At 46.7% G+C, this 24,906-nt stretch overlaps 1 protein-coding gene across 5 annotated transcripts in view; it reads left to right on the top strand.

Moving 5' to 3' along the window:
• The window catches only part of SAMD4B (sterile alpha motif domain containing 4B), a 1,200,154-nt gene that overhangs the window by 189,120 nt on the left and 986,128 nt on the right, over positions 1-24,906 (top strand). The window lies entirely within an intron of this gene.

Genomic DNA, 24,906 nt, shown 5'->3' with positions numbered 1-24,906 from the left:
ATCTTTTCAAATAGATTGATCTTTTGCCTTGCACAGCCATACAAGATGTTTCAAAGTCTCCATTTGACTTTCCCCTTTACAGAATCGACAGATGGTGAGTTGTGGCTGCAGTAGTCTAGATCTAAGAATGACTTCCCTAGTCAGTACCAGGTTCCACCTGAATTGCAAAATGGAATTTCTAATTTTGTCTATATGGGTACATGGCAAGATATGGAGTAAAGGTGCCAGCTTTTTCGTGGCACCAGAAAGATGGTTCAAAGATTCATAGGAGTTCATTCCCTCCAGGGTAGCTATCGAGTCTAACCTATACAATGTCTGTTTCACGTTCCCTGGATTAAAAGCTGATAAACCCATTTAACTAAGCAGACTGACGCAAAATTTGGAGAACTCATTAACATATTCCCCAATTCATATCCGATATGGTCCATAGATCCAAGAATAACGAATCCTTCTTTAGGCATGACATTTTATGATAAAAGAATAAAAATGGCCAGCAGGCCCCAGATTTTAAGAGTATTTGCCAAGTTTCTATCCAATAAATGCAAGCAGCACACGGCTGGGGATCTGAAGGGCTTTCCTCCAAATTAATCAGTCTAAAAGTGGCAAATAAATCTAAAACTCAAGGTGCTAAAATTTCAATGCAGTATAACATTTTGGGGACAATCTTCCCCTTATAAAACCTCACTATCGTGACTTTTGTGAATTTGCCATACATTGCGTCGGTTCTGCACAGCAGATTTGAAATTGCAGTTGTGCAGGTCTTTAATCATTCCTTAATGTGATTTTCAGGTAATTTTGCAGTAACTGGGAATCATTGATAAAACTATCGACTTATCAGATTGGTTCCAACACAACATTTAATTTGAGAGGTTTTAATCCTGGTTGTACAATGCATAACCTTGGTTTTACTTGGATTTACCATAAGACTATGGGTCAGAAAAGGCAGTAATTGGGGGCTACAAACCTAGCTGCAAACATTCTAATATAAAGAGACTGTCTGCATAGGCCAACCACATCGCTTTCATATTACAGATTTTCTGGGTGGCAAACAGAATTTAATTATTAGTGGGGTGTGATCTTATACTCTTCTGCGTTAATAAGAGTGGGTGTGTCTCTAAAGCTGTCCAAGGTGTGTGGCACCATCGTGGTTTTCATTTCTTCAATGTGCATGGATTTGTAGGCGTCCATAGGGCCTGTGCAGAATTGTATAGCACATGTCAAACTGAGACGTGGCACCTGTAACCTTCTTGTCTCATCCTCTTTCTTGGAACCGCTTATCTGCCGTCCTTTGGTTTCGTGAACCCCCGTGTGTTTTTGCTTGTTCTTTTACATGACATTACATCGCCATTGTTGGCAGCCTAGATAAGTTTAATATAGCCTCCTGGGAGATGTTGTTTTCCCCTGGGTCGTCCCTAAAACGCAGGCTTTGACCTAGTGATACCGCTGTATTGTAACCTTTCGACAATCAAACCAAGAAATAACCCTCCAGGGGAAAAAGGCTCTGTACACCCTTTGTGAGCAGAACAAGAGCTTTGTATACAAAAAGCAAATAGCCACAGAGTATTATAAGTTCACTGCCGCAGAGCTCGCTTCTTCAAATAAACAGCACATTATAACCTCGAAAATGGTCATCTGTGACGTGCACAATATACAGTATTCATCCCCCACCCTCCCTGGCTGCTGCCTATGTACATACTGATTACGTATAGCCCCCCCAAATCATTGACCACGTCTTCTGATTCCAACCTCTTTACCCCGGGTTTCTGTAAAATGATTGGTTAGGTTTCTGAAAGCCCTGCCCTAAGGCCTTATCACATGATGTGCACCTGGCCGTCAACATGAGCTCCGTGGATAACTTTGAGGTCAGTCTGGTCCTTGCGAATAAAGCAACTCTTTTCTCATGCCAGCCACCCAGGCGCAACCGTCATGCCTCCCTGCTACTGTCTTATAAGAGTTGGCATCACTCTTTGCTCTCCCTTGGTACAAATCACGGGCCTTGTTGTGTCCTTGTTTCCTCACTTATCAGCTACTCCTCCCAAAGGGCAGGCCTGGGGCCCCCACTAATTAGTCTTATTTGTGAAGGATTTAGAAGTGATGTTCATGGGCATCTGGTAGTTCACATGGGATGGCCATTTTCCTGGGGGGTGCTGGTGTCCTAAATCTCAGCTTGCATTTTGGCAGCTCAAGACCTTTGCCCTGGTTCCCATGGGTTTGTCCTTCACAACCGGCTGCAGCCTTTACTCGTGTTGGGCCGTTCACATTCCTTGGTAATTTTGCAGAGTTCTAACAGGATAAATTTGTGTGTGTTTTCCCTACCTCGCCTGGGGTGGGTGTGGAGTATTGGACCACAAGGCCTCATCGTTCTGTTTTTCCAACACGTCCTGCGAGTTTTTAGACCTAACTCTTGATTATAGTGTCAGTTCTATGTCTTGTAACTGAGCAGGAATTCATGCTATGTGTGGTGAGCATGCAGTGCATTTGCCTAGCACTCTACAAAGCTTGTTAGTTTATCTTAGATTTATATATGTAAAGTCCTACAGTGAGCATCATGCTCTATGCGATTCACCTATAACCACAAGACTTCCCCCGTAAACTCTCCCATGTGCATTTCCGCGTATTAGTATACTTTCTTCAGCATGGGGTCTGGCATGGATTCACATGATCATGAATATTCCCTGTCGTCAGGCTGGGACTCCTCAGTAAAAGAAAAAATCAGTTTCAGTTTCGTTTCTGAACTGTCTTTCTCCTAATAACCAATCACTGGTTTCTTGGTCATACTGCCCCCAGCCAATGACTGCCCTCTACCCAAGTCCCTCCTCAGGCAGCCATCTTCAGATTTTTACTGCATGTTCAAGTGTTGGGAGTCCTCGTGCTTGGGTCTTGAGCTTTTACTGCGTATTGAGTTTTTTCAAAGAGTTTACTCTTACTTTTTCGGTCAAATTGAGCCACAAGCTCCACCGATTCTTCTTCCGATTAACAGGGACCCGTTTCGGAAATCTCTATGCCCCTCAAGGGCGAATTTTTGTTGAATTTCACTTCTTGGAGGATTCCGGAAGATCTTTGAGGCCTATCCCACGTGGACATGGCCGAACACAAAGGAGACTCGACGCCCGTTGGATCCAATCTGTTTAGGATCTGCCCAGGATGTGGACTACAGAACGTCTTTGAGGATGAACACTCCCGGTGCCTCTACTGCCTGCACTCGACAAGTCGCACGTGGGGGAGTACTGTGCGTTCTGCAAGGACATGTCCGCCCGTACCATGAAGCACCGTCGTAAACAGCTCGCTGACTGGCTGGAGGCGAAAAGCCCAGCGGCAGGTGAGCCCAAGACGACGTCTGAGCTGTCGTCTAAGACCTTTGAGGGCGCTCCGGCGACGGGGGTCCCAACATAAGGCGAGTCCACAGACACCAGGAGCGCCATTGATAAGGGCTCCGCAGCGGCCGGGCGCAGCATCGCAGATGCCATCAACCACAAGCCAACGCTCCGGCTCGACGAAGTCGAAAACCCGGGTAAGCTTCGGGAGAAGCCCCGGTCGACCCTGACTGTGAAAGCCAAGGGGGAGCGAGGCAGTGACCCTCCACCCCCTCTCCCGCATGGTGAAGGCCTCAGAAGCGCCAAAGGTCGTGAAGACCCAGATTCACCTGGCTAAGACTTTGATTGAGGAAGTGGCAGCGTCCCTAGCGAAACCCGTAGACGCGGCACCAGTGGAGACTACCCCAAAGCAAAGAGTTTCCCTGCCCTCCCGGAGGGAATTGTCTTTCCTGACCATTGAAAAGACCCCCATGAAGCCCCTGGCCAAGTAGGGGGAGGAGCAATAGTCCCACCGGATTCAGATATTTCCTCCGAGGATGAGCTGCCAGGCCTCAAGTCAGTCTTGGACAAGAGATTTGTCGAGGTCAGGTCCTGCGGGAAGGACCCCAAAGAGGCAGACATGGAGAATGACGGGGGAGCCGACGAGGAACGGCAGATCGAGGAACTGGAGGACTCCACACCGCTACCAACCCCCCCTCCCCGTTGCAACCACCAACTGACAGGTCGGAGGACATCTTGCTAGCCCTGCACACCCCGTGTTCAGAAATAACAAGGATGCCTTTGCCTCTGCGGCGCCTGGACCATTGGGAAGTCCGTCACCCAAGCAGAGGCAAGTCCATCCGCCCCCACCCTTCCATCCTTCTCCGAGGGACGAGACGGAGACAGAGACTGCAACGGAGCAGCTCTCCCATCGCCGCTACCCCTCCTGCTTCTCACAACGAAATTGGCTCCTTTCACGCCATGATCGCGAGGGCCTCAGACCTTTTTCAGCTATGCCCCGAGGAGCAGAAGGAGGGATTCCTTTATCAGCGATGAGAGGCCAAGAGGAAGACAGTGCTTTCGGTCCCGCTGTTGGACGACATCTGGGAAGAGGGGCTGCCCCTCCTGAAGAACCCATCCTCGGCCCTGGTGAAGAGACCAGTACAAAAAGTAGTACTGGGTACCAGACTCGGCACCAATGTGCCTCAGAGCGCAGCAGTCTTCAGACTTGGAGTCCGCGGCTGCCAAGAAGAAATATGCGGGGACCACGGTGTCGACTTCCACTTCCCCGCCGGATGGCGAGGGGAAGAAGCTGGATACCATGGGAGGTCGGGTCATTTCGTCGGTGGCCAGGAAAGAAAACCACATTCCTCAACTACTTCTAGAGGTATGAGCAATGCTAAAGAAGGGCGAGGTAGAGCTTGTCCCAAAGAGGCTCTGGGGCTCCGGAGTATACGCACGGTACTTTCTTGTTCGAAAGAAGACCGGCGGCTGGCGGCCCATCCTAGATCCCCGCCGCCTCAACAAATGCATAAAATACCAGAAATTCAGGATGGTCACCCTTCACGTGCTGGGACAGCTGGAAGAACGGGACTTCCTGTCGTCGCTGGAACTGGAGGATGCCTACTTCCACATCCCCATTCACAAGGGGCACCGAAGGTTTCTGCACTTCGTGGTCCAAGGACGGCACTACCAGTTCAGGGTCCTCCCCTTCGGTTTGAAGTCGGCCCCAAGGGTCTTCACCAAGTGCCTTGCACCAGTGGCGGCGCGGCTGCGCCTGCAGGGCATCCACATCTACCCCTATCTGGACTATTGGCTCATCCGAGCGAAGTCAAAGGAACTCGCCGTCGAACACACAGCGAGGACCGCCACTTGCTCACAGAACTGGGGTTCTCGATAAACTATGCAAAGTCCTGCTTGGCGCCATAACAGGACGCCCAGTTCCTGGGAGGCAGACTCAAACATGGTGGCACGCCTAGCCGCGCCGTTTGAGGACAGGATAAAGGCCATCCTGGGCAAGGTACAACGGCTGTTGGCCATGAAGGTTGCCAGGGTGAGGTCCAAGTCCCTGCTCGGCATGATGTCGTCATGCATCCACCTCGTTCGGCTGTGCAGACAGTGGATGCGGCCGCTGCAGGAGTTCCTCGACGCCCGTTGGATGCAGACGAAGGGAAGCTTCGAGGACAGGATCGCCCTCAACAAGACATTACGTCAGGCGATTCTATGGTTGGGGTCTGCACGCATCTATCCGCGGGCACAAACTTCTAGACCCCAGCGCATCAGGAGACGGTGACAATGGACGCCTCCCTGGAGGGATGGGGCGCACACACTGGAAATCTCTATGGAAGAGTCCTTTGGCTGCCGGAGAAGTCATTGCACATCAACATCTTGGAGCTCCTGGTCGTGTTTTGGGCCCTCAAGTCATTCCTTCGCTCCCTCAAGGGCAAGGTGGTGCTGGTCTTCACTGACAACACCACGACAATGTTCTACATTCGGAAGCAGGGGGGGGCACCAGATCCCCTGCTCTCTAAGGAAGCGCAGGACCTATCGCACTGGCCCGTCGCTCAAAATATGTTCCCGATACCCTTTCATTTGGCAGGAGTGAAGAACACTGTCGCTGACTCACTCAGTGGGGAGCTGCGCTCTTGCCACGAGTGGGAACTTAGGCAGGACGAGGTGGACCGACTTTCGACAATGGGACAATCCCCAGATCTGTTTGACGGTGACGAACACCAAGTGCCAGAGGTTCGCCAGTAGGTTTCCCCAGCCGGGGAGCATGGGGAATGCATTCTCATTCCCCTAAGACGTCCTGTATCTCTATGCGTTCCCACCGTTGCCTTTGCTCCTACGACTCATCAGTCAACTCAGACGGTCCTGGTGCAGGATGATCCTCGTCGCCCCGGCATGGCCGAGGCAGATATGGTACCCGGACCTTCTGGACTTGTCAGCCTCCCCTCCAGTCAAGCTTCCGGCGGACGCAGATCTTCTCGCCAGGGAAGGAGGCGCGATCCTGCACCACGACCCATCGTCGCTGAACCTGCAGGTCTGGCTCCTGCAGCACTAGAGTTTGGTGGATACGAGATCCTGGCGGACTGCAAGGAGGTGCTTACCAAGGCCAGGGCTTCTTCGACTCTTAAGTGCTACGTACATAAGTGGAAGAGATTCACCGTCTGCTGTCGTGCACAGAAGATAAACCCTCTATGGATTACGGCCCCTCAAGTGCTGCCGTACTTGCTGTCGCTGGCCAAGGCGGGGCTGGCGCACGCCTGTATCAAGATCCATCTGGCGGCTATCTCCCGCTACACCAGAACTCCGGGGCGATTGTCGCTGTGGTCGCATCGCCTGGTTAAGGAGTTCATGAAAGTACTTTTCCGCTCGTTCCCGCCGGCGTGGGAGCTCAATGCGGCACGGACTAGGCTCCTGGGTCCCCTGTTCGAGCCTGTGCATTCGGCACCTCTAAAAATGTCTGTCATGGCAGACTGCGTTCCTGGTGGCCATCACCTCCGCATGACGAGTGGGAGAGATCCAGGCCCTCTCCTGTAAGCATCCGTGCTTGACTTTCCACGCAACGAGGGTCGTGCTGAGGACGTACCCCTCCTTCATGCTCAAGGTGCCGTCGGACTTCCATCTCAACAAGCCCTTGGTGTTACCTGTTTTCATACCCGTCACCTTAGTCGCCGGCTGAGAGAACTTTGCACTCGCTGGATGTGGCTAGAGCACTTAAGTTCTACGTGGACCGCTCAAAGAGGTTTTGGAAGACATCACAGCTGTTTGTGAACTTTGGCCCTGTGAACCAGGGGAAGGCCCCTCCAAGGCCTCTATTTCCAGGTGGCTCTCCGGCTGCATCCCACTGTCACCGGTTGGCAAACCGACTGTTGCCTGGCGGTCCGAGAGCCCATTCGACCAGAGGGATTGCTGCAACTATGGCGTTCCTGTCTGGTGTGCCCCTGCTGGACATATGCAGGGCTGCTACGTGGAGGTTGACGCACACCTTAATGAGATTCTACTGTGTCGACCGGGAGTCCAGAGTCGGCCAAACAGTGCTGCGCAAACTGATCATTTGACGGTGAGCCTGGTGAGGAGGTAAGAGATGCTTAATGTTGAGCCTTGCCTCCTCCCGTGGTTGTGCATGTCTGTACTGCTATGTATTCTGGTATTCATGAGCATGTGAATCCATTCCAGACCCCATGCTGGAGATGTTTACTTACCTGTAACTCTTGTTCGAGGGGATTGGGTCCTCCAACGCATTCCATATTTATGAAAGTAATCGCCACAGCTGTGCTGCTTACTGTCATAGATATGGAATACGTCGTCGGACCATCTCATCGAAAGAACGTTAACAGGTAAGAGAGTAACTTGTTCTTCTCCAACATGGGTCTGGCATGGATTCAGATGCGAACCCTCCCACCTGCCCCTCTGCGGCTTTTCTCTTGGTCCTACTGCCACTTTACATGCTACCAAATCTGAAGATGGCTGCCTGAGGAGGGGCTTAGGTAGAGGGCAGTCATTGGCTGGGGGCAGTATGATCCAGAGACCAGTGATTGGTTATTGGGAGAAAGACAGTTCAGAAACAAAACTGAAACTGATGTTTTTCTTTTACTGAAGATTCCCAGCCTGACGGGGAATATTCATGAGCATGTGAATCCATGCCAGACCCATGCTGGAGAACAACAGTTACTTGTAAGTAGCTTGTTCCTTCTGCTATCTAAATCCTGTGGGAGGGGCTGGAATCTAAACATGTATCCTAACATTCCCCCCTTTAACTGACCCCCTCCTTCTCTCTCCTCCATCCATAGGGCTTTCCCCATCCCGGGCATACTTCTCCGGAGTACAAACGAGGTAAGTACAACCTCAATCACCCGCTAAGTCAACCCAGTGCTCCGTGTAATTCTCTGGGTCTGGTGGGGGCCAAGTCAGGGTCCCCGGGGGATGTATTGGTGGTTCAACTCTGACCATACCCTGATTATTTGGCTCCTCTGTCTGAACCAGCCTCATCATCACATCATCGAAGCATCATTTGGCACATGCAGAATAACACCAACAGGAGCACCACGATCAGGACCAATATTTACAACACTGCTCCGAGCCATGTCGGTGCCAACAAAAATGTGTCGAACCTATCTTTGGCATGCACTGCTGCAGGGCCCGTGTAATGTGTCAGGGACCCATGTTCTTCTTCATTTAAGGGGCAGAGGGTGTATGTAGAGCTAGACAGTCCAATTTGTTTACATACGCCTCCCTCCTTTGCCGTCAGAAGATCCAGGACATACAGATTCTGGAGTGTTATTAACCAGATTGTCCGCAATTCACTCTTGATGGCATTCAGGCTTTATTCAGTATCATTTGCCAGCTCAGTCATCTCCCACCTCATGATCTGCAACCATTTGGCATTGGCTGCACCCTGAACCTCAGGCACAAGAAGGGAGGCGAAGAACACCTCCCTCTTGGTGTAGAGGCAATATTTATCTGGGATTGCTTTGAGCGCTTAAATGAATCTTCTGACAAATAATTGGATCTCTTCCTCTGTGTCTTCAGTGAGCGCGTCTTCCTCTTCGCCTGCTGGAGTTTGGTTGGAACATGGTTCTGTTGATGCGCTTCAAGCAGCACAAGAATAGCTGAGGACAGTGTTGTTAATGCTAAGGTGCCTCACCAGGATGGTGGGAGATGCAGCTATGCTTGCTGGCGGCCCACAAAGTAGAGATCCATAAGGACTGTTCCTCTTGCAAGGTCTGGAATGAACAGTGGTTTATTGCATTTGATGTTGGTGCCAACAGGAGCGGTCTCCGGTGCCCTCAAACAAAACTCATATTCTTCAGCTGCTTGAACCTGCTTGAACTTTCACTGGAACTTCACGTGTCTCAATCCATGTCCAGTTTGATACAAACGTGCCCATATTGTGAAACAGTTCTTAATAATGTACCATATCACTTCTTCTCCGAACCCTGTTAATCCCTGTACTGCGCAGCTGACCATCACCTTTTCTCATCTGTTTTACACAAGCAGCATTCTGTCCAATTTTAGCATGCTTTGTGGATTACATTGAGGAGTACGATCTTCTTTTGCACATTTGTCCATTAGTACAACTTGTACCTTGTGCCCCTGGAACAAACTGTGAACCCGACACAGTGCCAGATAAACCAAACACTGGGCTTCTAAAGATATTTCCTGGGGTGTTAACATTTTGGACGTCCATGGGGGGGGGGAGCAGACATAACGGCTCCTGTTATATCTGTTTCGCCACGAAGAGCATGTGGCTGAACAAAAGTTACTAAAGTCTGGATGGTACACATCAGACATTGTTTCATAAATAACTTCTTTGTACTGAGCATATTAATTTTCTTCATCTAGTCCCCTTTTAAGCCACAGCTTCAATTGCCATACTATTGTGTCCTGTGTAGATGTTCTTTTGAAATTCACTCCAGTATTCCTAAAATCACCAGTGGGTGTTGTGACAAATTCCCTATTTCCACATACACCTATATTACTCATCCCCTCTTTATATTCCCTAACCATATAAACTCACTTGTCAAATACAAAATTATTCCAAACAAACCAACAACAAAGGTAAAAAAAGAACTCTAGTACAGTGAGACCTGTAGAACAACTTGAGTGTACTGGAAAAAAGGAGATAACGATGCAAAGTATTTTTTGTTAGGCTGCTATTTTGAGTTATTTTCATACTATCAACATTACACCATACAGATGCACACATATTGGACCCTTCTTCATATAGTTATTTACAAAAAACATTCAGACAATATACTCCTAAAAGGAGGTGATGTATGGGGTGCTCTCCTGACATCGGAAAGATGTAGCCAATACTGCAGTGCCTTCACTTTGACCACATGTGGAGTGGCATAAATTAGCTATATAAGATCCGTTATTGAGGGGCTCACTCCACCTGCGAAAAAAGTTTCTCACGTGCACCGCGTCTCCCAGATGTAGTTGGAGTGGTGGCGAGTTTGCAGAATCTGGTGCAGTGCTGTCTTCCGCTCGTTGTGGCACGATCTGTCGAAAGGCCTTTTATACATTTTGTTAACTCAGACAAGTATGTTTTAGTCTCCTAGAATTGACATAGCCCCTTGAGCATCAGATTCACTGCACAGAGGTGATGGAGGAATATGCATACGTCTCACTTCACGATGTCTTTAGGGGAGAGGTGAAGGTCCCTAAAAGCTTAAATGGACCCGTTTTTTCCTATGTGTAACACATCTAGACAGCCTAGCCTTCGATGTGGTTCATCGTTTCAACAATGACCATTGACCTGGGGATGGTAAATGGAGCACATCTTATGTTTAATCCCTAAAAGAGCTGCAATGTCTTTGAACGGCTGTAAGGAACTCATGGTGGCAACAGTAAAGACGCAGTTCAAGAGTGTTTAATAAACTGTATAATGGGTGAGATAAATGCCTAATCTAAACCTAAATCTAAGATGGAAGAAAGCTGCAGCCATCAAATAACACCGTCCAAGTGGAGTTTAGGCAAATCAAAAGGATCCATACTAAAAAAACCTATTGCCAATCACTGCCGCTATGCTACAAAAATAGTGTGGGATAATATTCACAAGAAAAGAAGTGTTCACAAAATGTTAGGTCACCATGGTATAGCTGGGGTCTCCCTTCCCCACATTTTTAGCAAGGCTGGACTCCTGGGCCTCTCCAGCACAAGGTGACCGTTCCTTTCAACGATACCAGGACCTTCTGGGGCCAAGTCTCTTTTCTGCAAAGTCTCTTGCCTTATAAGGCCTGATTGACCATAAACAACTAACAAACAAAAGTTCCTTCGGTAATCTTTCGCGTTGGGGGATTGCTCTTCGCCTCTTGGGTCCTCCTCAGCTGGGCTCTGATCCCTTTTGCAACGTGGGCGTCCCTCAGTTGGGTTCACTACGGCTTTCATTCACAATATTGGTAGCTTGTAACATTCAAGAGTTTTAATGTCTTTTTAAACAATCATATAATGTGAACATCCCTTGGTCAGGTACACTCTTGTCAACACAATGTTCTCAGGTGTTTTATGTTTCACCCCGATTCACAGGCAACCCTCAGCCGTGTTCACATTTGCCAGATTCACAGTTCACTTTGCTTTATCACAATTTGGTATTTACTTCCCTTTGTTTCCGGTTTGGCATCCTTCCGTCAGGTTCACACTCGCCACAACCTCAAGACAGTCTCTTTAGACCTCTTAGGTTCTTCCCTCCCTAAGTTTGGGTCTCAGCCCCCAATCAAACTTTCCTTAAAGCATTCAGACAGGCTATTAACAGGTCTATTAACATAACTCGCTTCGCTTTCCTTCACGTGTCAAAGAATTTCAAGTGTACTAGGGGTTTTGCTTACCCCTTTTATGACCACCAGTTTCAACACAACAAAAAGGTTCCAGTCAGTCCTTCGAATGAGTGCACACACGGTGCTGGACCACTCCCCCTCTCGACCTTCACTGGGGTTTCTTTAAATTTCAAATACACAAGTTCTTTGTTCAACAATGTTGCTGCCTTCAACCTTGGGCCCAGCACAGTACGTTTTACTATCAGTCCTCTCTGACTCACCGGCTGTGCTGAACTGTTGGAGTTTCTTGTCGGGAGTCGAACACAGCGGCAGGTTTTTCTCCCCGCTTTGGCTATCAGCACCCGAGTGCCCTGTGTGCCGTTGACACCGGTCACACCACACGCCAGCTGGACTTCCCATTCTTGTGATTTTCCCTTTCGCAGGCTGAGTTGAAAAGGGCAGGGGTAATTCCCCCCAACCCCCTCATCTTCCCTCCAGGTCTCGCTGCCTTTCTCCTCCGTTTGAACTGGCGGTCCGGAATAACTGCTTCCTTGTGCGTTCGGCCTTGCTCGAAGTGTGCTCGTGCTCTGCCTTTTATCCCTGTGGGGGAAGGGAAAGGGTAGTCAGTCGTGTGTAATTATCTGCAATTGCCTGACCCTTGTGTTGGGACATGTCGGGTAAACGGCTTTGGTGTTAGTCTGTCACAGTGTAGGAAAGTGTTCGTGTTGGCAAAGGGTGGGGGATAGTTTCTAAATATCCTACGGGGTAGGATGAGGAAAAGGTGTAATGGAAGGGAACACTGCATCTCAACCTTTGGTGTCCCACTTCCATTCCTGGAACCACCCCCCCACCCTCACCCCTCATCCAGGTGATCCTTCTCCCACTGGTCCACCCCCAAGAACTGGATCCAATAGTGTGACAATAGGGACAAGTAGGTGAGACACCTTCATGTTTCTCACACAGCTAATTGAAGTTCCTGCCGTGGTCACTTTTAAGAGTCTGGCACACTCCCCATCGGGGAACACTTCTAGGACGATTTGGCATCAGGATATGCACATGGAGCAGCCTCAATCCAACAGGGGAAGGGGGGCACTTCTATTATAAGATAGTGAAAGGTATTGCACCGTTCTCCCAGATCTGCAAAATCGATGTGGAGGTCTTGAAACGGACAAATTGGGTGGCTCAATGTACTCCATGTCCCCAGGGTGTGTCCAGTATTGTATGTCTGTCGGATCGTACAATTCGATGTAAACATATTTGATTTCCTGTATGTTTGGCACGTACCAGTTCTCCTGTATATCAGCAGTGATCTGCTGCTTGGACACATGCCAGGGGTAGTGCAACTGATCAAATGCTACTAAAACCAATTGCTGGGGCATAACCGCTTTTTCCTGTACTAACGTGGCTCCAAACTAGATCTGTAGGAGGTTGTACACACCACCTCCTCCGCCACAGTAACTTCTCACTCTGAGGTGCTTGGTCCTGCAATTCTGTAATTTCAGTAATGGGTAACGCAGTTTACGGAACCTGTATTTGCAATTGCATACTAATGAGTGCTGGATGTTCAGGGATGACTGGTGCTGTTAAATATGCAGGGAATTCTCTGGCCGTGTCTGCTGCTTCGTTACCAATAGAAACAAAGTCCCCACCCTTTGTATGGGCGGCACACTTGACTCTTGCAACAAGTGTTGCTGCAAGAGAGCATGAATCAGTCTGTCTTAGAGGGCTGCATGTTGTACTGGAGATCCATCGGCAAGTCTTATCATCCACCTCGACAATCCAGAGTGCACAGTTGATATCACATATGCAGTCTGTCTCTAGCTCCTCAATAAGAACAATCCTTTCCGCTGCCTGGGCAGAATAAAGCTCAGATGGCCTCAGGTGAATAAAAAACTCATACTTTCCATCAACCAATCGAACCAGTGCTGCCTGAGTAGGTCGCTGGCGGTCTCTTGAATGAATAGTCGATGACCAGTCAACAGAAAATACCTCTTCGTCATCTACGGCATAGACTTGTACTTTAGGTATGTCAAAGTCTGGTCCTTCATACGTGACAGTCATGAAAATCATCCTCCTCCCTAATAGGTTCTTCAAAAAGGTAGCATTGTTCACTGTCTTAAAGAGAACCATGTCAATGGATGGGCTAGGTTCTTGTTTAACGTACAGAGTTACTGAGCACCCCATGGTAATTGTGACAGACTTCTCAATAGAAAAAGCAGATTCATCTAATGCTTATTCACAGGGTAACTGTCCTTGCATAACTGAATCGAACATGCCATTATAATACGCTAGGTTTGTGACCCATAGAGCTGTGTTGTCAATAATGCTGTCATCGGACAGTCGGAGTGTAAAAAAAGATCATTCTTTAGTGTAATTGGGGGTTGCTAGAACAGGGGCAATAGAAATTACATTTTTCAACTCTTGAAAATTGATGAGCTTTTCGTCAGTCCAAATGATAGCTTGCGTCCGTTGGGCTTCTTTAAGGGCCTACAGCAGTGGTTGAGTGTATGATGAATAGTGAAAAATCCATGCCCTACAATTACACCGCCTCAGGCATTTGTACATATCTTGAACAGTTACTGGCTGGGGTGTATCGCACTTTCGGTAGTCATTCCCTTACCATTGACCGAAATCAATTGGCCTGAATACAACAGTTCCTGCTGACCGTATTGCAGCTTAGATCTATCCACCTTGTATCCTTTGTCGGCCAACAACTGCAATAAGGCAATGGAATCTTACCTGCGCTGTTGTTCAGTATTGCTACATATAAACAAGTCATCCACATGCTGAATTTTGGTACCTGGCACTTGGATGTTACCTAAAATCCTCATGCAGAGCCCTGTTGAAAATATTGGGGGACTCGCAGTACCCCTGTGGGAGCCTAGTATGTTGGAGTTCTCTCCCTGAAAACCTAAACGCAGTGAGGTATTCAGAATCTGGATGTAATGGGACAGAGAAAAAGGCGTTCTTGAGATCCACGACAGTGAAGTGTGTGGCCGCAGCGGGTATGTTGCACAATATTCTGGCAGTATTAGGAACCACAGGAAACTCTGCCAGTACCACATTAAGGGGTTGTAAATTCGGAATCATTCTCCAACTTGCCCCCTTCGATTTATTTATTTTTTCCACAGGAAAAATAGCAGTATTGCATGGAAAAATTGGATGCAACTATAATGCCCTGATGTAAGAGAGCTATGATGGTGTAATGTATTCCCTTTTCAACTGCTTTGGATAAGGGGTACTGTTTAATTTTGGTTAACACTGCACCTAGCTTCATTGTGATATGTATTGGTGCAACACTCCGCAGAAGCCCAACATTTTGAGGGTTACTTGTCCACAATTTGTCATCTACCAGAGATGTCCTCTTGGGCAAATGAAGGGTCATGGGACATGAGGCGTGTTGATACTGTATCATCTCCCAAGGGATGGACACTCCCAGTATTATCTCCCCATCATTGTCTTTGTTCTCAAAGAGGTCCTCATCAGTTATGGTAAGGTGCTAGCCTGCAAGTTAAACGAGACCATATGATGGTCCGACCAGGCACATGGTGTGTTGGCGAGTATAATGGTCTCACAGTCCAAGTCGGCAATTCAATCTAGGATTCTACCTTTGTTATGAGTAGGCATATTGCTGCGATGGGAGAAACCTAGTTCGGAGATTGAGTTGGCTAAAGAAGTGGCGGAATCATCAGTTGTCTCTTGGAAGCCTAGGTGGAAGTCTCCAAGCAGTAGGATTTGGGAGCCAGGTTTAGTGTTGGCAGAGAGGAGTGGTGATCTCTTCCTCAAACGTAGATACAGGTCCCGGGGGCCTATACACCAGGTGGATTTTCAAAGTACGTTTAGCAGAGAGAGGGAGCTTCACCTTATAACGGCGGCGACTCTACCTTTTGGAAGATTCTGTCTAATCTAGTGATGGTATAATTATCTGGAATGGCTAAGGATAGAGACATGCCTGCTGCAGCATGGAGCTATGTCTCTGTAATGGCTAAGAAGTCTAGCTTGTTTGATGTAATAAGGTCGGCAATGTCTAAAGCATGTGCTATCAAGGACCTTGCATTGATGAGAGCTCCCTTGATGGTGATATTCTTAGGCGTGTTTGAAGGTACCAAGGCCTTAGTTTGGAGGGTGGAGTCGTTAAATGGCACGTCGAGATGAGGCATTGTGGTCTTTTCCTTGTTAGATAAGGATTTAGTGTTGATTACCCATTTAGTTATAGGAGCTATTAAGTAGGACTGTTGGAGTCTAGATCCTAGACTCAGGTTCCTTGTTATTGTAGTGCAAGGTTGGTTAGGAACAGGTTGGGAGGCGTAGCGCTGTATACATTGGATGGGGCTAAGTGTGTTGGTGACTAGGGAGTTGAGTATAGTTTGATGTTCTGGCCTAGAAGGCAGAAGTTTCGTCGGTGCTATTGTGTCCTGATGGGGGTAATGACGTGGACATCTTAAGAGAGATACTCTGCTTGCTGGGTGTGGAGATGAGGGCCTGGGTAGGTTGCAAGGTAACATACTTCTAATTTCTAGTCCTAGTACTTAAGGCGAGTGGGATCATTATAAATGGTAAGACAGCTCTGAATATGACCCAAGAGTGCGTAGGAGTAGTCTACTTCATAGGCATGGCTAGCAGTCAATTATTGGATGGCCAATGGTGGTTATTTGATACAGGTCGGTAGGCAGCAGTGCCTCAGTTATACTAGCAACATCAGATAATACATGGGGCGCAGGGGTAGGAAAAATGCAGTTTAATGAAATGGTGTGATTAAGCTAGGAAAACTTGCTAGGAAAATTTGAATCCTTTCTTCCTGTCATACAAGGCTCTGCCGTCCTCCTAAGAACAGATGTTTTATGTCAACAAGCAGGGGAAAACTGTGTCCCCTCCTCTCTGCAGGTTAGCAGTTCAGATCGCGGAGTGGGTGATCTCAGCACAAGGGCAGACAAACTCCATTGCCCGCCTCGCCACACTGGTGATTGGAAACTTAAAACCTGGTGGCGGACGATCTTTTCCAAACTAGTATTAATTTGGAGATGCACAAGAGGGTTGTTTGCAATCACACTGCACACACAAACGGTAGTTAAATCCAATGGTTTGCAATTTTAATCGGAAAGTAGTGCAGCTTAACACGTGTTTCGAGCGGGAAAGCTCTTCTACTAAGGCTGCATATGAATTGTACAATGTAAATTATAAAGCACATATAGTATTAAATCATACACATGTTAAAGTCCCAAAGACAAGGCAAAGTTGGTGGTTATTTCAGACCAATGATGTAGATCAATTGAAATTATAAATTGTAATCGTATTAATACATGGAAATGTTGTCAAGTTATGCCAATTAAAAAAGGATATTAAACGGCCAATATAGTGTGCATGTATCCAATTCCTGGTCAATGCAATAAATTGAGAAAAATAAAAAGAACAGCTAAATTGGCAAGTGTTCCAATGTTGGTCATACAATCAGACACGTGTTAAAATAATGAATACATTTATAGAGTGGTACCTTGAAGTCTTGAACTCCCGGTACAGATCACTAAGGGGACACAATTGTACAAGACACTGTTGCTTAAAAACTATAAGCCAGGTAGTGCTGAAGGTAACACAAATATGAAAAGAATTGTGAGTGAGGAAACAACTCACTTACCCATGTATTGGTGTAAGGTTTAATTAAGTGTTCTAACAAATTACGGGCACCACTGTAAATGTAATTCAATTATATTAGCAATTTATTTGGATTAAGATTGGTTAATTAACCGTCAAGGTTGAGTGCATGCATTCGTTTGAGATGATAATAAATAGTGAATGGAAAACGTACCTATATTAATGCTGTTGCAAGGCAGGCACTGAATTGGACGTATGGTATCTGGATGAAGTTATGGATCATGTCAATTGTTCAAATTGGTAGGCATTCATTTAAGCCGAGCGGAGAAGAAAAAAACAAACGCTCTAATTAGCATGTGAATTAAGACCGCCTAGACGGTCTAATACACCCGTGAAGACCCTCTGGGCTATCTACGGGTCTGTGCGAAATAGCTGTACTTCCCAGCGTTTCCGCTGCAGGTAAGAGACTGGAGCCAGCTGAGCGTGGCTTGTGCTGGATATTATAAAGTGAGGGACGCGCTGTGCCGTTCAGCTGTACAACGCTGCGTCCCTTGCTAGCCGCCGTCCTGGGTGTACGTGTATTTTATGTTAAAGGCAAGCAAGGTTGCTGTGGATACATTAGTAATCATTGAACTCTATTATGAAGGGCGCATTTGAGGCACAATTTACAGACTGGCCCCTATGTACGTCACAAGGAGTTTATTATTAGTTATGAATTGATATATACTAAATATATGAAAAAAGAGAATTGGGCAGAGTAAATTAGGTGACAAAAACATACTTTAAACCAATTACGCAACCCACTCCTTTTTTAGAACAGATATGACGATACAAAAAAGCAACCGTCAAGCTGCCCTAGCTGCCATGAAAAAAGTCAGGTTTCAAACGCCTCTGGTCACAAATATTACAATCCCAGACAGAAGCCTCGGGGCACAGGGGGGCCGGGGGGTACATACAACGAAGAGTAACAAAAGCATCATACCAGCAAACATTGAGGAATCAGACAAGATAGATCTGATTTATAATTTGAGAAGTCATCCACTTTCTTCCGATGAACGCTCGGTCCTTAAAGGATTGTCGTTCGCTCCCTCTGGATTCAATGAATATGTACAGATCCAAATTGACTTGTTCAAATTCATTCGCAAATTTAAATTAAAAAAAAAAAAAAATTCTACCAAAGTTAAGTACTTTAAAACTAAGCCCCACATACCACTTCCTTCGGATATCACATTACAAACCATGCTCTGCACACATGTGCTTTTGTCCCTTGAAGAATGTTAACATGATCCCAGTATAAATGTTATGGATTTACTCCAAGATCTCAATATCCAACAGCAAAGTTTGAAAATAAAAGAATTATTGACCAAATCGAAATCTTTTCCTGTGTTTCCTAAAGATGATCTTATTGATACATTCCATCAAGCAGTTCTTAATGACATTCACAGAATGCAAGATACTTCCAAACGAAAGAATAAATGCAAACACAATCTGACAGAGCAAAAAGCTTTGCGCAAGCTAGCATTAATGGACACATGGTAAGTACAGCAATTTCGCACAGACCCCTAGATAGCCAAGAGGGGCTTCACAAGTGTATTAGACCGTCTAGACGGTCTTAATTCACGTGCTAATTAGAGCGTTTGTTCTTTTCTTCTCCGCTTGGCTTAAATGAATGCCTACCAATTTGAACAATTGACATGATTCGTAACTTCATCCAGGTCCCATACGTCCAATTCAGTGCCTGCCTTGCAACAGCATTAATATAGGTACGTTTTCCGTTCACTACTATCATCTCAAATGAATGCATGCACTCAACCTGGACGGTTAATTAACCAATCTTAATCCAAATAAATTCCTAATATAATTCAATTACATTTACAGTGGAGCCCGTGATTTGTTACAACACTTAATTAAACCTTACACCAATACATGGGTAAGTGAGTTAAGTTTCCTCACTCACACTTCTTTTCATATTTTTGTTACCTTCAGCACTACCTGGCTTATAGTTTTTAAGCAACAGTGTCTTTTACAATTGTGTCCCCTTGGTGATCTGTACCGGGAGTTAGACTTCAAGGTACCACCCTATAAATGTATTCATTATTTTAACACGTGTCTGATTGTATGACCAACATTGGAACACTTGCTAATTTAGCTGTTGTTTTTATATTTTCTCAATTTATTGCATTGACCACAAATTGGATACATGCATGCTATATTGGCCGTTTAATATGCTTTTTTAATTGGTGAAAGGAAGCGCCCCCAATTTCAGCACGATCCTCCCCGCAATGAGAGACAATAAGGGACTCTCCCGTAGTGGGAATAAGGCCAAGACAGAGTGCGGGTGAGCGTAAGTGGGAGTTTATCCAAAGAATAGGGCATGCAAAGAACTCTGCAACCTCCGAGAGCGCTCTGTCTGACAATAGCAAAGACAGGCGTATTTCTAATACAAAAAACGTCATCAGAACCTACACACTATAGGGGGCACAAGTTAATTGGGATTGGGTGGCGTCGACTAACTATAGGTGTTGCTGCAGCGTGGTTGGTCTTGGCGTGAGGACGTCACTGGTCAGCCTCGTGGGTTGGGTTGGGCCTGGCAGGCCAGCTTGAGGTCATCCGAGCGGTGTTGGTATGCTGGGGCAGCCTGTGACAAAGATGAATACCTCTCCTGACTCGTTTGCCCTAGGCCATGCACACTGCAGTTATTCAAGAAACGACATCTAAGTTCATCAATAAATCGCTCGGCAGTTTGTCTTATACCATAAACGCAACGCATGAGGAATGCACCTCTTGAGAGGTCCGGTGATTGTCGGTTAGGGTGAGATTTACCTGTGTCCTATTGACCGGTATTTTAGGTCGAGGGGCTGAGTTCTGGGGCCTGAGCCGACTGGTACATGCCTGTCTGCCGCGTTAGAAGTTATTATGTAAATGGGTCTCTGTGTCTTGTCCCAGTGATGGGGGTCGTTCTTGGGGTGGTCTAGGGGGAGGGTTGTGGACTTTACGAGAGGGTGCTGGTAGATCAGTGGATTCAAAACGTGGGTTTATTACCGTGCTGTAAATAACACAGGTGGTGGGCTGTGGCCTTGGGTGCGGTACCGGGGCCTCTGACTCTCTGAAGCGGCTCCAGCTTGGTTGGGGGAGGTGAGGGAGCGCGGCACAGGCCTTAGCTTCCTTATCTGGCAGGCTTGGCAGGGTGGGAGGGAGAATGGCCTTGCATATACTCACAAAGGTTTTTTCCTCGTGCGTTGCTAACTTTTAAATGCAGAACTTTTATAACGTTCCGCCTTATTTTGATGTTATTTAAACACACATATATATTTCCATTTCGTTACACATTTCTTTAATACAGTCGGTCCGAGTACCTTTTCGTTACCTAACATTATATTTACTGCATGATGTGATTATTTTATGTACATTAAACGTTACACGAGGTCGTTCTAGGTTATGGCCTACAGAAATTGATGCTCGCTGCTTTAGGTGATTAAGAAAACATATATGAGTAAGTAAAGGCTATACATTTGGTCGACATCTTTCTCTGTGGTTGTAGCAGCACTAGTCCAGACCTGGGGTGGTATCATGTAACGTTACATCTTTATGGTTTATTCACAGTTTACAGGATCTGTTTAAACCGAGGTAGTTCGTTAATACCAATACTTGAATTATTTTCTACTTTCTTCAGATAGTGATGCTTCAGCTTTTTTTCCCGTCACCCCGGCCTCGCGGACCAGGTCATGCAGGGTGTGATATTACATTGTGGATGAGAATAATGTTACAGTGTTAGCATCTCGGGTTAGCTCATATCCGACTTTCTCATGGGAACGCGCTCGCAGCGGATCTACCAGGGCTACTGCGGCGGCAGAGATGCATGAAAGGTCCTCCAAAGGTGGGGGCCTCGTTACAGTGTGCTGAACTCACGCCATGTTTGCTAAACAAGATGGCTTCTAGGCCTAACTGAATTTGGGTATATGCAGGGAACGGATATGTGTGGGCAATGTCGTCGGCGGGTGACCCCTCCTCCACCTGGGCCCGGGTGGCATGAGGGGACGGCCACCGAGTCATGGTCCTCACCTGGGGAGAAGGCTGCAGGTGAGGAGGGCCTCGCGGCCAGTCCTCCCCTACATTTCCCCCCTTTCGTTACTAAAGTAACGAATTCTTTAGCTCTTCTAATCTTCTACATTCTTGCTCCTCTATCACTGCGTCATCCCATGCAGGTGTTCCTTTTCTAGGCATCCAGGCTCTGCATACCCCCCTCAAGTTCTCACCTCTTCTAGCATACTCATCTGGGGTACATGTTAAATATATACAGTCACCCGTCTCTTCCAAGTCTACCCAGACCTCCTCATACCATTCCAGTTCCACATCTCGGGGTTCTTTGATAGTGGTGTGCCATAGTTTGTCTACTATGTACTTATCACGGCACATAGGCACTAACTGGTATCTGGGAGTGTTATCCGGTCCTGTCTGTACATGTACTTCTTGTGTCGCCTTAATTGTACCACCAGAGTTGCCCATTGTCACCATCATCATCGCACCGTTAGGGACTGCGTTAGCACAACATCGAAGGCCCACCTGGCACAGGCAGAACACCACGAGGAGGACCACCGCAACTGGTATCAATAATTTCATCGTCATTCCAAGCCAGGAGGGAACCCAGGAGAAGATATTGTCGAACCATGAGCTATTTTTGGCCCCACCTTCCAGCTTCATTTTCTCTCCCAGGTTATGGACTGCTTCAATGACGTGGGACAGGGACCCATTTTCTGCGTCTTCAGAAGGTACGAACGTGCAGCACGCACTTCCTATTTTTCGGCAAACACCTCCATCGATTGCTGTTAGCAGGTCCAGAACATACCTGTTCTGCATGGTCATTAGTCGCAGAGCTCGTAATTCCACCTTTATTATGTTGAATCCTTCTTCAGTGTCATTGGCCAGCTGAATCAGTTCCCACCGTGTGATCTGAAGCCATTTTGCATTTGCTCTTGCTTGGACACTTGAAACCAGTGAGGCAAAAAATGTTTCCACGGAGCTGAACAGGCGATACCTGTCTGGGATCTGTGCCAATAAATCGGATGACGCTTGTGATATGTAGTTTGATGCTCGCTTGTTCCGTGATAGCTCCTCTTCTTTCCCTCCGGAGGACAGGACATAGAGGTGTGCTTCTGCAGTGGGAGACGTCTCGTCCTTGTTCATGTTTCCTTGCGTCTTTTTATTTTTGTCGACGTGGCTTTCTGGAATCACCATTAGGGCCGAATGCAAAGTGGCCATTGAGCAGCTGCCACTCCATGCCTGGGGAAGGTGCAAGTAAGCCTGATTCCCGCACACCCAGTATGTGTCCATTAGTGCTGCTGTTCCTTTTTTCATGTCTGGGATGGTGAGAGTTTTGTTACAGTTTTTGTTCGTTCCCATTGCCACTTTTCCTTCTCCCTTGAAACATAGTTCGTTTTGTATTTCACTTTGTAGCTTGAAGGGTTTCTCCATCGCTGTTACCCATGTTAGTTTAGAGATGTGTTCTTTCCATATTGGTAAGCACGTTTTTTCCATCCATCGCAGCTTGTCTGGTTGGACACCTCTCAGTGCTTCCGCTTTGCACAGTACTTCTTCATCTTTCCATTTGTTTTCTGAAAACAGCGTCCCTTGTATTGCAAAGAAAGGTTCTTTAGGACAGACCACTCCAGACGCTTTTGAATAGCACGTTTTGTTGTCCTGTATTATTTTGAAAGAGACATCGTGTGCTTGAAAGGTGTTCTTTATTCTACACAGTGTGAGATGAAGGAGACATTGGGCATCCACAATGGGCAATTCTCTTGGCAACAACACTTTGGGTGTACCTGATGCATGGGGGATGAGCGAACAGACATAGCAGCTTTCATTAGTTGTCTGTTTAGCTGTTGTACTCATATCTGCATACCATTTATTTGCTTGGTGGGGGTGTCGTGGGTCTTCCATCTTGTCTAATCCTAACCCATAATACTCATCATACCCCCTCCTGCTTGTCTCTCTTCTTCGCCTACTTCTCTCCCCCCTCCTATACCTTATAGTTTCGATAGGTGTAAGAATAGGCCCCCCTTTCTCATTCCCTCCCCCCTTTTCCAATTCTTCATATAGGGACTTGTGTTCTGTCATTGTAATTACTTTTCCATTTTCCTCAATAAACAACAAGTCGCTGTTTTGTATCGGGGCGGGAAGGGTAGTGGGGCTGTTATATATTTCAGGTAGGGACATTGTGTCATTTTCCATATCTTTATCTTTTGATCGTGACGGGGCAGCAGTGGGTGGTGCAGTGTAGTAACCCCATACAAGGCGGGATCCATCCCAGATCAAAAAATCACCTTCTTTAATATTCATATTTGTAATTGAATTCGTGCCAGGGGCAAGGGTGGTGTTACTCCCCCCCTCCCCCCTCGTTCATCTCAGTAGAGATGAACGCTATGACCCAATGTGTCATTAGGCAGAATATTGAGATGAAGAACACAATAACACACATTGATAAACCGCATTCGTATGAATATGTCAATCTATCTACTAACATTTCTCTAAATCTAACAAATCTATTAGTTGCAGGCTGCCCATCCGATGCCATAGTAAATCCTGTTTGAGACATAAAAGTGCATTAAGTACACGCATGTAAACATTTAGAACGTTGTGAAATTTTTTCGGCAAAGTATGGGAGTGGGTGAAGGAGGGGGTATGTCCACAGACAAGGTAGCTTTACAAATATTACTATCAGTACATTATTTCATACATAAAGAGAAAAGTCGAGAGAGAGAGAGAGAGAGAGAGAAAAAAGAAAACTTCTCCAAAACCCAAAAAGGACCACAAAAACCTTCAAAAGTTGTAAAAAATTATATATATATATGTATATACACAGGTTCATTTCAGTACGCATGTCGTGCGCCATTCGTGTTCAGTGTTCAACACTTAATGCACACAAAATTCCCATCATTCATTCTGCACAACTTCATTGTCCGCAGTTGTCTGTGCCTCGTCCTGTACCTCACCTTCCGCGGCGCTATAAGCTCTGCGTACGTCTGTCAAATGCACCCAGTATCGTAGGCCCTTTACCTTTACTGCTGTGGGTGTGCAAAACACTACCTCATAAGGGCCATGGAAACGTGGTGCATTCCACCTTCGCACAAAACTTCGGACATATATAAGGTCACCAGGCATTAGTTGTAATGGTTTTTCAGGCATTGTCTCTGTTTCTGTTGTGTTCTCCTCCTCTCTTGTAGAGGGGGGGGCTAGTTGCTTTGCAATTACGCGCGCTGCCCGTGTCAGTTTTCTCAAGTACTCTGTGAACTCCTCTCCTAATATCGCTGCGCTTCTGTGTGCATCAGAACGTTCACGGAGAGGTGAATGCGCTGTGTGCATTCTCCTTCCCGTGACGATCTCATGCGGGGACAAGTGGTGGTCTTTACTTGGCTGATTTCGTAACTCGAACAAGGCCAAAGGCAGGCAGTACATCCAGGTCTTTTTAAGGGAAAAACACAGTTTTGACAATCTGCTTTTTAGCAGACCGTTCATCTTTTCCACTACGCCATTACTTTGAGGATGATAAATTGAACATAATTTGTGCTTTATTCCCAATAGGGTAGTCACTTCCTTGAATAGTTCATTAACAAAATGCGTGCCGTTATCTGAGCGAATAACTTCGCAAATCCCCCAGCGCGGGAACACTTCCCGCACTAGGAACTTCGCGGCGCCCTTCGCATCAGGGCGCGCACAGGGGCCTGCCTCCACCCATCTCGAAAATGGACATACAACCACAATCA

This window comes from Ambystoma mexicanum, chromosome 2p (assembly GCF_040938575.1).
Source record: "Ambystoma mexicanum isolate Mex_15411 chromosome 2p, UKY_AmexF1_1, whole genome shotgun sequence".
Lineage (NCBI taxonomy): Eukaryota > Metazoa > Chordata > Amphibia > Caudata > Ambystomatidae > Ambystoma > Ambystoma mexicanum.
This window is presented reverse-complemented; position numbering and strand designations above follow the sequence as displayed.